This window comes from Chiloscyllium plagiosum, chromosome 17 (assembly GCF_004010195.1).
Source record: "Chiloscyllium plagiosum isolate BGI_BamShark_2017 chromosome 17, ASM401019v2, whole genome shotgun sequence".
Taxonomy (NCBI): Eukaryota; Metazoa; Chordata; class Chondrichthyes; order Orectolobiformes; family Hemiscylliidae; genus Chiloscyllium; species Chiloscyllium plagiosum.
Genome location: NC_057726.1, coordinates 14,753,595 through 14,765,116, shown reverse-complemented (window position 1 = coordinate 14,765,116; position 11,522 = coordinate 14,753,595). Strand labels below are relative to the sequence as shown.

The window sequence follows — 11,522 nt, the reverse complement described above, 5'->3', positions numbered from 1 at the left end:
ACAGATGTTAGGGGTAGGTTCTTTACTCAGCGAGTCGTGAGTTCATGGAATGCCCTGCCAGTAGCAGTGGTGGACTCTCCCTCATTATGGGCATTTAAGTGGGCATTGGATAGGCATATGGAGGATAGTGGGCTAGTGTAGGTTAGGTGGGCTTGGATCAGCGCAACATCGAGGGCCGAAGGGCCTGTACTGTGCTGTATTGTTCTATGTTCTATGTTCTATGTTCTAAAACGGACTAGATTAATTTAGGATATCTGCTAGGCATGGGCAAATTGGACCAAAGTGTCTGTTTCTGTGCTGTGCATCTCTATGACTCCAATATTCTGGGAGCTGGGTTCAAATCCCACCATGGCAGATGGGGGAAAGTTGAAATCAATAAAAAAATGAGTCTAATGATAATGCTGAATCCACTGTTGATTGTCAGAAAAAAACACATCTGGTTCACTAATGTCATTCCTGAAAGGAAACTGCCATTTTTACATGGTCTGGCCTATATGTGACTCTAGACCCACAGCAATGTGGTTGATGCTGAACTGCCCTCTGGGTAATTAGGGATGGGCAATAAATGCTGGCCTAGCCAGTGACACCCTCATCCCATGAATGAATGAAAGGGTACATACAATCAGTTTAACATCAGTTGTGGAGAAACATTCAGAGAATAATTGTCAATTACTGTGGCTTACCTTCTCTCTTGGATTGTCCTGAAATTACAAACCACCTGGGAGAAAAAAAATAATTGCAGAACATTAATAACAATTGTGAGCATCTGTGTTTTTCTTACAACCTTTTCATTTATTTATTGGAGGCATGAGAAATGACTGACTTCAGTTGTGGAAAATCACCCTATCAGTTATCAGATAATGAAGTATTGAATTCCGAGGATGGTCATGGAGGGTGACCAATGCTGGGAGTGTGATGACAGGTTGATTGAAGGTGGCAAGCATCTAATTAAACCTGCAGGAATGCATCAAACTAGAGGTGGCACGCCTGGGAATTTTGTGTGGAGTGATCAGGGAAAAAAAAACATTTAATTTCAATGTTCAAATATTATCAGGAATAAGAGGAAACTAAGAAGAGCGGGGCGATCTATTTTGGGGTGTTGTGAATCATGTATCCCCATGAAATGTTGGGGATTATTTTTATTTCTTGGGCTTCACTGGCAAGGCCAGTGTTTGTTGCTTGTCCCCAATTACTTTACTGAGTCATTTCAGCATCAATATTATTACTATGAATTTGGAGTCACATGGAGAACAAATCAGGTAGATGCAGCAGATTTCCTGCCTTAAACTAAGTATTGGTGACCAGGTGGGTTTTTAGAATTACTGCTGTTCACTATTAAGAGGTGAGCTTTAAATTTCAGATCTTGTTAATTGAATTTAAATTCTACAAGCTACCACAATAGGTGTTGAACCACATTCCCTGAGCATCAGTCTGGGCTTCTAGATTAGTCCCAGAGGAACAAAGGGACACTCGCTCATTGGTGAGGGATGACTCGTGGTGAGGATATCCTGGAGGTCACCTATATCTCAGGTGAGAGATGAGGTTAAGAAAGTGAGACATTCATGATAACCTCAGCTGGTTCTTTACTTTGTTAACCCAGTGACACCACCACCCTCCAAATGTGAAGTTGGGATGGTCAGCAGAATCCTCTAAGAGTCAGAATTCAGGGTACAATACACAGTAGAATATTGTCACTGTGTGGTGGGTGAATATACACCTTAAAACCCACAGCCCCCAACAATGAGAGTTCAACAATGCCATGGGCTCAATTTAGCAGTGCAGTTATATTTTTGATAAAGGCTAATTTTTTTTTAAACTGTGGAAATAAATGTGAATGAAAGAGAACAATAAGAATCTATTCACAGTTATGTCAGGTGCAGAAACCCCAGTCTGTAGTAGCTGTGACTTTGTTAGCCCTCCCATAAATGACTGCATTATGTTCACCAACGCACAGTTAATTAAACAGCAAACCAATAGACCTCCAGGGAGTCTGGAAGAGTGGTACAACTTATTAACTGAAAAAAAGTCAAATTTTTAGAAAAGTTATTGGAAATAATAATTTGTCAAAATGGTTTTAATAGAAATAAAATGCTTATCCTGTCTAATTATTTATTAACTCCTCCTCCCCTAAAATGGATGTTTCAAAGGGCGGCACGGTGGCACAGTGGTTAGCAATGCTGCCTCACAGCACCAGAGACCTGGGTTCAAATCCCGCCTCAGGCGACTGACTGTGTGGAGTTTGCACATTCTCCCCGTGTCTGCGTGGGTTTCCTCCGGGTGCTCCGGTTTCCTCCCACAGTCCAAAGATGGGCAGGTCAGGTGAATTGGCCATGCTAAATTGCCCGGTAGTGGTAGGTGAAGGGGCAAGTGTACTTTGTTGTGGACTTGTTGGGCCGAAGGGCCTGTTTCCACACTGTAGGTAATCTAATCTAATCTAAATGTTGTCCACCATACTTTTGCAACCCTCAGATGGCAAGCTCAATGAAAGAAAGATTATTGCTCATGAATTGAATGAAACTATCTATTAGTTGGACTTATTGAAAGAATTGGTGGTACAGTGGTTAGCAACACTGCCTCACAACACCAGGGACCCAGATTCAATTCCAGCCTCAGTGACTGTCTGTGTGGAGTTTGCACATTCACTCTATAACTAGTGGGTCTAGTTTCCTCCCACAGTCCAAAGGTGTGCAGGTTAGGTGGATTGGCCATGATAAATTGCCCAAAGTATCCAGGGATGTGCAGGCTACGTGGAATGGTAAATGAGGGGGTCATGTGGAAAGGGTGGAGTGTGGGCCTGGATAGCATGGTCTCCAGAGGGTCAGTGCAGACTGCATGGGCTGAATAGCCTCTATCTGCACTATAGTGATTCTAATTTACAAATTCTGGACACAGTGATAGCCCAACATAACATGCTAAATTTTACTCAAAGTGTGTTTAGCTAACAGACACAGAGGAGATTAAAATGACAAATGCAAATACTGCATAACCGAAATATCAACAAAAGCAGTGCAAAGAGATTAGTTTCTGAAAGAGAAAGATGGGTTAATAATCTGGGTGTGACCCTTCATTCAACCTCAACTGAAAGGAAAACAGAAAGTTCACTGTCTGCCAGTCAACATGATAAGTTACACCCAAAGTAAATAGCATTAGCCTCAGTAAACCAGGAGGGGCTGCAGGGATGGGGGCTGAATAGGGCAATTCATCAACTATTGTTCATGTTTCCAATTTTGTTCCCCTCCACCCCTGTACCATCCCCATACTAATATCCTGTGATCCTCATCTGTGATTATCAGCCTGTCGCCTTTAATTCTGAATTATGAATGGGCATCACGTGATGTACAAGGGAGTTGCTGGGATTTTGAAATGGTACTGCAGTCAGAGTTGGTCTTTAAGCATTGGAGGGGTTGTGGGGGAAGGATTAGGAGGTAAAGAGGCAAGTTGCTTTCTTGGTTATATTTCCATTATTAATAATGTATGAATTATCGGTGCAAATGTTTTCTTCACTTCTGATGTTTACTGCAAGAGAAATAGCATATTATTTGACTTTATTTCTGGAATTGTATCCTTATTTTTCAGAATGGCATTCAAGTTTTGCATGAGTTCAATCCGTTCTACTGTTTTGGCTCTTTTATTCCTTTTTGTATAATCCTTCAATATTTTTATTATTTTTTATAATTTAGAAGGACAGGCATCCTGTCTTTCATCCTACCTCTTACCTTGTTCCACTGGGTTACAAATATTACTCCGTTAGAAAATGAAATTCCAGTGAGGTGACTGAGAACCATAGGCACAATTAAATCAAAAAGCCTGACAACTTAAAGGCTGCGCAATGTCATGCGGCGATTGTAGAACATTCAACACAAAATATTAAGTATAATTGAAGCATACAGTTATACTTAAACTAAACAGTTTCTATTTTCAAGAAGATCCCAAATCAAAGGAATTAGCAAAGGTAAAGATGTCACCATAGTCCAACTGAACCATAAAGCTACTCTCTCATTAGAGAGAGATTGATGACAGTGTAACCTGAGGGTCACCATGCCTCAGATGAGGGGAGAGTTTGAGAAGGGAAGTCCTTCATGGTAACCTCAGCTGGTGCAGCAATTGAACCTATAATGTACAACAAACCAGCCATCTGACCCAGCTGACTTATGTCCTCCCCACTCCTCCACCCAACAGGGACATTACTAAGTTATAGAATAGAATAATGTAGAATTATTGGTGCAGAGTCAGGCAGCTTGATCTATGCCAGAGTATGTGCTCTGCATGATTCTACTCCCACTCTATTTAGTTCCTTTCATGCTGTCAGTTTGTCCTTCTGTTCCTTTCTCCCTCATGTACATAATCAGCTTCACCTGGAGTACATCCTTGCTATCTGCTTCAGTCTTTCCATGTAGCAGTGGGTTCCATTTTCAGGCCCTCTCTGAGTGAAGAAGCAGGGGAGGGAGGGTGCATCAGCTCCTTCATTTCAATTTCCCCACTGAGCCACAACAAATATTCTTGTTAACACAAAGCTATATCTCTTTCAAATGAAAATATAGTAAACTGATTTCTACTGTAGCAGTAAGGAGTCAATCTCAAGATTTTGCACACACAAGGTGTTAACTTAGGACTATGGTTGCTTGCTTCATATCTCAGACTTTCAGCTGTAGCAAGTATTGCAGCTATCCTTTGTCTTCTTTGGGGTTTTGATGTTTTAATCTGTATCATCATTGGGTGTTTTTCCTTTTTGAGAGACAGAGAGAGAGAAGGCAAGTTCCTAATTTGCGTTCAGTGTTGAATCTTCTGCTTCTGCCAATAACAAGCTTCTTGAAACAGAAGGTTTTGATGTATTTCTCTGTCAGATTTCATTGTTAAAAAGCACACCACACCCAGGCTATAGCCCAACAGGTTTATTTGGAAGCACTAGCTTTCAGGGCGTTGTCTCTTCATCAGGTGGTGGACATTCAAAAGCTAGTGCTTCCAAATAAACCTGTTGGACTATAACCTGGTGTTGTGTGATTTTTAACTTTATCCACACCAGTCGAACACCAGCACCTCAACATCAAGATTTCATTGTCTCCAGATTGATAATTACAGATGATGTTTTCATTTTCAACATTATCTTTAAAGTGTAAATAAAAATAGGAGATAAGTATCTTTTCACACTTCCCTGCCAAGAAATGACTGGATTCCTTACTTTTGCAGAAAGTAATAATCCCAGTTCGGACTGTCTTTTGCTTATTTGACACTGGTTTTCATGAAACTTGACCAAACTGTGTAATCAAGTGACGAGAGCAACTATTTTGAGGCAGTGTTTTGATCTCTTTTTAAAACTGTTTCCATCTAAGACTGCCTCAGGAATTAAATTGAATGATAACATTAGGAAATCAGTAGTTGCTATTTTGAGCATGATCATGAGAGTATGGGAAGTCAAGAGGAATTAAAATAAATCAGGAGAGATGTAAACCGAAAGAAGGAAACTGCACCTGCAAAAATACTTTCAGATATATGAAGAGAACAGAAAAGGAATGAGACGGCTCAGGTTTTTGAAGAGTTTAGAATGGTGAACAGAAAAAATGTCAAAGCACACACAGCAGTGAGAATGAGTTCAAGGAAGAATGTTGCATGTTTAAGGACAATTTTGATACTGGAGTGTTTAAATGAATGAGATAAAATGGCATACTAAAAGGAATATATTATCATAATGCAATTGGCTTTTGTATTTGAATAGATGCTGTCAAATTGTTAACAAAAATAAAGTTTATTGATGCAAAGTATGCACAAATAGAAGAGGACTTTGGAGTCTGGAGTTGGGAGGTCATGTTGCGGCTGTACAGGATATTGGTTAGGTCACTTTTAGAGTACGGTGTGCAATTCTGGTCTCCCTGCGGAACCTGGAAGGGTTCAGAAAAGATTTACAAGGACGTTGCTAGGGTCGGAGGGTTTGAGCTCCAGGGAGAGGCTGATTAGACTGGGGCTATTTTCCGGAGAGCATTAGAGGCTGAGGGGCGACTTTACAGAGGTTTATAAAATCATGAGGGCCTGGACAGGGTAAATATACAAGGTATTTTCCCTGGGGTGGGGGAGCCCAGAACTATAGGGCATAGGTTTTGGATGAGAGGGGAAAAATTTAAAAGGGATCGAAGGGGCAACATTTTCATGCAGAGGGTGGTGCATGTATGGAATGAGCTGCCAAGAAAGTGGTGGAGGATGGTACAATTCCAACATTTAAAAAGCATATGGATGGGTATATGAATAGGAAGGAATATGGACCAAGTGCTGGTAAATGGGACTAGATTAATTTAGGATATCTGATCGGCATGGACGAGTTAGACCGAAGGGTCTGTTTCCATGCTGTACGTCTCTATGACTTAAGCTGAGTAAACTAGAGATTATATTAGCTGTTAAGATAATGGAGGAAGAATAAGAGATATTGAAGTTCAAGTTTGGTGCCACATAGAAACAGTCAGCCAAAGCGAAAAAGATCCTGCATCTGGGATTGTGGTTTCACGGACAGATAATCAGATTATTCTAATATAAAGTCAAAAAATAGAATTTAAGCAAAGCTAAAACCATATATGGCACCCGAACTATGAGAAATACAGAAGCAGCACATGGTAATAAAAGAAGATAAGGAGTGCTGATGAGAATATGAACAAAAAAACTCATAGCTAACATCAGGGAAAAAAACCAAAATCTTTTTAAAAAAACTATGCCGCGAGTCTATGTCAGATAAGGAAATGATTTTTGCTTAATGAATACTTGCTTGTTATTTACACAGAATGTGAAGGAAATCTTTAAAGGCGTGCAAATGCAAAAGTAGAAAGTAAAAATAGATGTGTGTTAAATTCGGAAATGGCTGTGAAGGGGCTCAGGATGCAAAAAATAGATGTGCCCGATAAATGCTATATTGCCTGGAATACACAAAGCTATTCAGTCTGAAGGAAATAAAAACTATGACCGTAAGCTTTGAAAGTTTATTAAAGATTAGAAATGTATAAAATGACTGGAGGACAAAGAATGTTACAACACTGCTGAAACAAAAAGAAAGACAACTCATAAGGAAAATTATTAAAGAATTGAATTAAACAGTGACCATGGAAGGGCCTAGATAGATCAGAAAGTCAAAATTATTTTGTGAAGAGGAACTTATGTTTTATTAACTCTCTAGATATGATTAACTTTGGAATATTTAGAAATGGCATAGTTGTAGGTCATGGCTGATCTGAATTTTTAATTCATTGGCCTGCATTTGATCCCTTGATACCATTCCAGAACAAGCAAATATTCTTCTCAGCTTGGAAAGCTCCAACTCTCCCAAAGACTTCAGCAGAGAATTTCAGATTTCTATGCTATTGTTTATGGGAAAACAAAACACACACATCCCAATTTCCCTTCTCAATGGCCTAGCTCGAATCTAGAAGTTAGTTCCTGATTTACCCAACAGAGGAAATCGTTTCTCTATACGAAGCTGATAAATCCTTGGAAAATTTCTACCATCTTGATCACATCTCTCCTCAATCTTTCCTACTCAAGGAATGAAAGATAAACTGATACATAATTCTCATAATTTTACCCTTTCAAAACCCCAATAACATGCTAATGAGTATGTGCTGTAGCCACACAAATGCCAATAGATCCGTGAGGTGTAGCACACCTCCTGACCAAGGCTGTCAATAATTGAAGAATTATTTCTTCTCTTTACATGTTGCCCACTTGAGGTAAAGGATAACCTTTCATCACAGTTTTTGATTTTCGTACCTACCAACCAGATTTTAATAATTTAAATACCTAGACTCACTATTCTCCACTGCTACATCTACTTTCTCACAAATTAGAAATACTCTCGAATTAGACTTAGCTCTTTTTGTCAGCTCAAATCAGGTGGCCTCACATGTGCTTGGCTTGGCTTTTTCCACTCTCTTAAACTGTTTGTGTCCTGTTACAACTTCCTGCTTCCTCCAGATAAGAAGTGTTGTAAATTGGAGTAAATATTCTCCGGAATTCAGACAAATCCCATTGGAACATGCCAGATATGGATAGGGCTTGGCAAATTAGATACTGAGAAGTCGTTCGCTCTGGGTAGGGTACCTGGAACATGGGCACAGGTTCAGTAACATCTCCCTGTCTGTTCTTCCTCTTAGCCTAACTGGCCTTAATTTCTGACTCCGCCTTGATCTTCTTACTTGCTCCCCTGCATCACTAGGGTTAAACCCTTGCAAGTGGCACTAGCAAACTACTGTCAGGATATTGGTCGTCTTCCAGTTTAGATGCAACTCGTCCACCTTGTGCGTGTCTCACCTGCCGTAGTTGGCATCCCAATAATCCAAATAACTGAAACCCTCCCTCCTGCGCCAACATTTTGGCTATGTATTTAACTATACTATCTTCCTATTCCTATGATGCTGGTGTTGGACTGGGGTGGACAAAGTTGAAAATCACACAACACTGGGAAGTAATCCTGAGATTGCAACCACAGCGATCCTGCTTTTATACTTCTCACCTGACTCCCTGAACTCCCTTTTCAGGACCTTATCTCTCTTTCTGCCTATGTCATTGGTACCAATATGGACCACAACCTCTGGCTGCTCAACCTCCCCTTCCAGAATATCCTGTGCCTACTCAGAGACATCTTTGATCCTGGCACCTTTCATTTGTCATTTCATATTCTAAACACTCTCTGGGAGAAGGAATTTCTCCTGCATTCGACTCAGGTTTTACATTGGAAATCCTATGTCCCTGGTTTTGACCTCACTGACAAATGGAAACAACATATCTACATCTTCCTCATCAAACAATATAAATGTTTAAATCCTGCTGACTGGTTGCTACCAGCATCACACTCAAGTCCCCCAAACAAAAAGCCTTGGCCTTTATCTCTCCTGATAGACATAACCGCTTAGATCAGAAAACGTTTATTTGGAATAGAGAAGTAAAAGATGGGCAGAAAGGATGCAGAGTTGCTATTGAGGTAGTGCAAAAGCTGGATCATTCAGACCAGAGTTAATGAATAACAGGAACTGTTACTCCACGAATAACATACACACTAGACAACAGGAAGGAGGTACAGGAAGAAATGAAACCCGATATCATCAAAATTCAAATTGTGTGGTCAAATAAAACACTGCGTCATCTGTAAATTTGCAAATGTAAACAAACAAAACACAGCAAATGAGAAGTACCACAGAAGCAAACACTGGCCTGGACTGAGTTTACTGACCACAGCCATGTCTATCGGTTCGGTGTCCCAGATTTCAAAGAGGAAAGCCAGCCAGGATTCTTCCAGTTCCTGTTGGGAGGTGTTCATGTCTGGACATCATGCGACACCCTCCAGGATGTAATAGCATGTCATTACCCAACTTTTGATATACTCATCGGGTAAGTAGCTTTGGTACTTGAGCATTGCCTTCAGGAAGTGAGATCTCAACTTAAAACTAAAACCACTAAAGTAGGAGGGCTGTCACAATTCAGACAAGAATCTGCTGTCTGGCGCTACCTACCCAATTAAAAAGGCAATGTGACAAGCTTCACAACATTCTGTCTGCATACATAATAAATACAAGCAGTAGCCTAAAGGGAGAATGAAGGGAATAAGCCTTGATTTTAGATCCTCTTGGGCAATTGTCATATTGTTAACAACCGCTTCCCTTGATGGGTGCAGCATTTTCCAAAAATGAAAACAATGGTACAGGTACAAACTGTTGATGATTTCTAACATTGGAAAATAAATGGCAATTTTTGGATGAAGATGGTGAAACTTATAAAGCAGCCTAATGTCCGAAGAATATTTGAACGTGGTTCACACTTTGAAGTATAGGGGTGTCATGATTTGGAGGTGCCGGTGTTGGACTGGAGTGTGCAAAATTAAAAATCACACAACACCAGGTTATAGTCCAACATGTTTATTTGGAAGCACGAGCTTTTGGAGCACAGCTCCTTCATCAGGTGGTTGTGGAGTATAAGATTGTACAACACGGAATTTATAGCGAACATTTACAGTGTGATGTAACTGAAATTATATATTGAAAATGTCCTGGATTGTTTGTTAAGTCTCTCATCTTTTGGAATGACCATGTTGGTTTCAATTCTTTTATATGTACATCGCAAAAGTTTTTAAAGTTACATTCTCAAGTGAACTTTAGCAATTGGTGTCATGTCGGCCCAGATAATGCATTGAAGGTGTGAGCTGCTCTGTGTGAGACTATCCGTTGGGACTCAAGTGATATTTCAAGTGTTAGCTCAAGATTTTATTTGAAATGACAAATTAACTGGTCATTTGTTTACTTACATAATATTGGTAGGATTGTAATTGGCTGCCTTATTAGCTGGCACTAGTGACTGCACTTCAAAGGAGTGTCCACAGATTGTATAATTCTACAGCCAGTGCCTGTACATTCTGGGAAATAGGATTAAGATATTGCTGTAACCAAGGCAATAATGAGCGACAGGAGGTGATGGGCAGTTCTTACATGATCCAGAAATCAACAATCATAAAAGTCCAACATGCTGGGAATACAAGAAAAACAAGCTGAAGGAGCATGTGTAATTCTGCCTTCAAGCACCCCGTCTGGTGATTTTTATTAATAATTGCATTTTGTACTGCTCAGAGTATCTGGGATCCTATGAGATTTCTTTGAGACTCCATCTCTGAAATGCCACATTTGATAGAAGATTTTATGTGGAAGCCTCTGCTGTCTTGGAACTCAATGAAGTCCTTTGTTTTGGATTAAAGTTTACCACTAAAAAGCAGGCCATTCAGCCCATTAGATCCATGCTGGACTCTCTATTCCACATGAAACAACTTCCATCCCTCTTCAACTAAACCAGTCAATTAATCCTTCTTATTTTTATTGAAAAGAAAATTTTTTAGGTTTTTTACAAAATTACAAAACTAATACAATATAGTGTAATCTCTTTACAGTATAATGACAATATCAGTATATAAAAAGCTAATTACTAATCTACTCTACAGACTACCAAAGCCACAAAATAAGATATAAAAAGACAAACTCTATATATTAGCAAAAAAACAAAACTACAGTATAGAACATAACTAACAATGAAAAAAGGAATAAGTAAACTAATAAAAACATAAGCATTCAAAGTAAAATTATGTCAAGTAATAATCAAACCTGTATTTATACGGGATTCTTCCTCCCAGGGGCCCCCGAACTGACAGACATAGTCCTCATGGTTAAACAAAGGCCCTAGACAGTATGGCCAATACATCTGCATCGGTGTAGCTCAGGAAGCGCTGCCACGTTCTATAAAATAATTCCGTTGTTTGGTGCACCATATTAGTAAGGAGGTCTAGAAGGATATATTCCATAATTATCCAATGCCTGTTCGAAAGTCCTGGAGGACTTTCAGATATCCAACTTGCTCGTATGTTTTTCCTTGCTCAGAAGGCGAGGATAGAAGATAATTTCTTCCCATATCCATCTAGAGAGAGAAGATTTACAAAGATTCTGGATGCAGGTTTTTTCACTGAGCTGGAAGGTTCATTTCCAGACATTTTGTCACCCTACTAGATAACATCT

The 11,522-nt window shown here is 39.7% G+C and overlaps 1 long non-coding RNA gene across 1 annotated transcript in view; it reads right to left on the bottom strand.

Moving 5' to 3' along the window:
• The window catches only part of LOC122558665, an 18,184-nt gene extending 8,795 nt beyond the window's left edge, over window positions 1-9,389 (bottom strand). Inside the window, exons 1-2 of the long non-coding RNA XR_006314215.1 lie at window positions 9,203-9,389; window positions 684-718 (exon numbers count right to left, since the gene is read on the bottom strand). This is a non-coding gene — a long non-coding RNA (uncharacterized LOC122558665). The remainder of the gene's footprint in view (window positions 1-683; window positions 719-9,202) is intronic.
• Window positions 9,390-11,522: the final 2,133 nt, after the last annotated feature.